The sequence below is a fragment of the Lactuca serriola genome, chromosome 6 (assembly GCF_051521515.1).
Source record: "Lactuca serriola cultivar US96UC23 chromosome 6, Lser_US96UC23_V15, whole genome shotgun sequence".
In the NCBI taxonomy this organism is placed as follows: domain Eukaryota; kingdom Viridiplantae; phylum Streptophyta; class Magnoliopsida; order Asterales; family Asteraceae; genus Lactuca; species Lactuca serriola.
In genome coordinates, this window is record NC_136413.1 from 30,296,938 (window position 1) to 30,300,968 (window position 4,031).

General features: G+C 33.2%; 1 long non-coding RNA gene and 1 pseudogene across 1 annotated transcript; one reads left to right on the plus strand and one right to left on the minus strand.

The window, feature by feature from the left end:
• Positions 1-794: 794 nt before the first annotated feature.
• On the minus strand, positions 795-1,545 carry LOC145059629 (vacuolar protein sorting-associated protein 60.2-like; annotated as a pseudogene).
• A 42-nt stretch (positions 1,546-1,587) lies between these two features.
• LOC145058684 (uncharacterized) lies at positions 1,588-2,814 on the plus strand. Its single transcript, XR_013686471.1, has 4 exons — positions 1,588-1,654; positions 1,744-1,834; positions 2,293-2,584; positions 2,653-2,814. It is a non-coding gene; the product is annotated as an uncharacterized LOC145058684 (long non-coding RNA).
• The last annotated feature ends 1,217 nt before the right edge of the window (positions 2,815-4,031 follow it).

Here is a 4,031-nt window from a genome sequence, read left to right on the forward strand (position 1 = left end):
TACCCTTTCTGCAGGTAGGAAGCTAATCATTTTGCAGATCTTATGTTATGGTGCCCTGGATTCTGCAGAACTAAGGGCAGAAATAGACAATTGTGAAGAATTTGAAGTGGGACCAGATCCAGATGCAGTTCTTGCATTCACTGAACCTATAAAAGACACACCTATAAAAAGACAAGGTCGCCCTCCTAAAACCCCTTTACCCAAAGATCAAGAACCTGTAAAAGATATTCCTATTCCTAGTATTTAAAACCAGAACCTCTACTCATTCCGCTAGGATCATGCATAACCTAGTAACACAAAACCAAAAAAGGTTATCTTTTTTATGATTTTCCCAAAATACCCTTTAATTAATTAACTAATTAATGATGTTAAATTCGGAAGCTAACCTTGCAGAAAGGGATATTACCACAGATGATGCTTAAGCATGCTGCTCGACTAGGTAAAACTTTTTTGAATCAATAGTATTAAAAATCATATACCCAATTCTTTTTTTTCATTTCTGATGTTAGATGTATGAGAAACAGAAGATTTCACATTTTTAGCAATTTGGGTATCTGAAATTCTTGAAGTTTGTTGCGATTTCAATCTAGATTCTTGTAATGAGGTCATCTGATTTATTCTTTCCTGTTTTTCTTCTCTTTTATATGTTCTTGAAGTATTTAAATGCACTTCTTGTTTTTCATTTCTGATGTTAGATTGCATATGTGAAACATAAGAGTTCTCAATTTTAGCAATTTGGGTATCTGAAATTCTTGAAATTTGTTGTGATTTTACTCTAGATTCTTATAATGAGGTCATCTGATTGATGGTTTCACTGGCACTGCATGTCCACTTGGAGCTAAAGGCATATTAAGTTCTTTATTTAGATCGGGCTCATTATCAGGTTGAGTATATGAAGGTACCCCTTCACCCTCAGTTTCTTGACCCATGTCTGCCTCCAAAGCATCAAGTTCTGAAACATTTCCATGAAGTGAAGTTAACATTTAAAAAAAGAAAAATAATAATAATGAATTTGTGCTTACCACCCATGAGATCATCTTCATCAATATCATCTGGCACACTAAACTTCTACCAAGAGATTCTTGTATCTCACTCCTTATATCCATCATGTCCATCATTTCATCTTGCAAATTCTAAACATAAAAACAAGATTAAATGGTCTGTAACTACAAAGTATCAAAAGAAAGAGATTCATAATATTTATACTAACATCAGTGTCTTGTATCTTCACAGTTTTCATCAATCCTTTCAGCTCTTTGTTTGATCCCATTTGTAGCAAATGCTTGATAATTGTGACACATACTGTTTGCTGAGCATCTTTAATACCTTCTGAAGCGAATGCAACTTGATCCAGGTTGAATGTTTGATTGTACAACATGTCACATTGTCCTTCATACCTGATCAAGTATAACTTACTTTCATTATCAACTCTATAGTAGATCTAGAAATTCGAGGAGGTTATCTTGCCTTCACTTCTCAGGTAGCTTTTTTAATTCATACCCATGTTCAAAATCCAAACATATGTGATCCTTTTTTATGAAACATTTAAAATGCTATAAAGTTTATATGTTATTGTTTTGAAGGACGCGCCTGGTGTACTTCATTTGAAAAAATTATCAGATGCTGGCCTCACACATAATTTGGAAGTCTGTAGGTAAGAAAAACTCTTCATTTCCTTCTTTCTTATTATTCAGATTTTACAGTGTATGATTTTATGATTTGGATTGCAATGAAAAAGATTAGATATGGAGATGCTCAAATCTCTGCCACCAGATTCACCTGAGCAACAGGAGTACATCACAGCCATCCAAAATGAGGATGGATACAACTGGGGGTAATTCTAATTCATGCTCTTTAATTCTTGATTCTAAAATTTGATTTGTTCTAAGAATTAAAAATTTACTCTTTTTTTTTCAATAAAAAGTTATAATCCTGTGTTATGGGGAGTCCCTAAAGGAAGCTATTCAACTAACCCTAATGGTTCATGTCGTATAATAGAGCCTCGCCTTATTGTTCATATTAACTTTTGTTTTCAATAAAAAATTAAATCAAACATCGTTCTGTAACTTTTGTTCATATTAAATTTCTTTATAACTATGATTACAACATGGATGCACTATGTGGTCCTGATGGTGAACTTCCAGAGAAGTTAAGGAATTTAGAGCCACACCTTGTTGAGCACATTAGTAATGAGCCTCGTCTTATTCAGAAGCCTTATGCTACAATTATTTTACAAGAGCAATGGCCATTTATGTAATTTTATCAGTGCCTAAATCTTGTATCAAAATGCAGATTGTACAATTGACAGCATCCGGAAAATTTGAGGAAGCTTTGGCATTGTTTAAGCTACTTGCACCAGAAGATTCAAACCTTCGAGCCTCAAAGTAGCAGTCGATTCATATCAGGTAATATTTATGGACCTCAGAAGTTTTTTGGATATGAGTGGTAAAGTTTACTTATCAAGAGCTTCATCTGGTATGTCAGATGACATGGACACTTCTTCACCTTCTCATACAGTGAAAAGGTTATATCAGATGCTGTTGGACACACCCATGAAAGCAATCGATCCAAAAGATCAAACAAGGTAACAATTTAACATTATTTAGAGTGAAGAGTATTAAAAATTTTGATATATTTTTTTTTAATTTTCAGGGGAGAGTCAACATGCCCCTTGACTCAGGTGCTAGAGAGATGGCATCAATATTAGAGAGATGGGATCTCTGGGAATCTTCAAAAGGAAATGGTATGTTACTCTTTGATAATGTCAACATCATTCATCAATTATGTTGTGGGGTGAGTAGACTGCATATAATGATGTTCAAACATCTATAAAGATTCCTGAATCATATTTGAAGTTTCTTTTGTTTACTCTTCATGAAGGGGGTTCTAGAAGCAATTCGTATAAGCTGTACAGGGTACCCTACCAACAAGGCTTTTGCTGATTTTGTTAAGCAATTTGGTCTTCTAGTTCCCGAAGTTTTAAGATCAAAGTAAGTAAAATTGATTAAATCCTAATGGATTTGTTTACTTATCACTTGTTAAGCAATTTGATCTATATATTTCTTGCAGTTCAATCGACGCCATTGATCCAAGTCGACCTCGATCTAGATTAAGGTCACCGTGGGTTGTTAGTTTTATAGGAATGCATAAGCCATGTTAGCAATGCATTATTTTTGTTTAACATTTGAATGATCATTTGTATGACATATTATAATTTGTGCAATTTATTTTGTTTTTTGTGTATGAGATTTTATTTTATATTATGAGACATTAAATGTGTCATGTAATTTGAAAATTAGTAAATTTACGTAAATCTATAAATAATTTTTTTTTAAAAAAAATAAAAGTTACGATACGCAAAAATGTGTGTCGTCTTCATTTATGACAAGGACTTTCTTGACAGCGGCTTTAATGATACGCATTGCGTGTCATAAATACGCATCATAAATGCGCGTCGTCTCTAGACGACGCGGAAAAGCATGTCGTCTCTCGTTATGACAGGGCCTTCCTTGACGCGCATTTGCGCGTCGTCTGAGCGTTTTACGACGCGCAATGAGCGTCGTAAAAGCCTGTTTTTCTAGTAGTGCTTTATTTTGAAAATCAGAGTATCTTTTAAAGAAATATGTTGCGGAATTTGTTCCCAGAAAAACATGAAAAATATATTATCAAATCATTTCCGAAGAAATGTATTTTATTCCTTTTTAAAACATTGATATGTCATCGTCAATACAGAAACATAAGCATAAACAGATCTTACATTCATTTACACTAATGATCTACATCTCCTCAGTCTCTTAGAGTAATGTAGCTTCGTATCGACACCTGTGATACAAATAAACTGAGTGGGTCAGGTTGGGAAACATGGTGAGTACATAGGGGTTTCAATCCCATAGTATTATATCATATATATAATTGAGAACTCAAAATATACAATTTCACCATATATATATATATATATATATATATATATATATATATATATATATATATATAATTGAGAACTCAAAATATACAATCCTATGGTGTACATG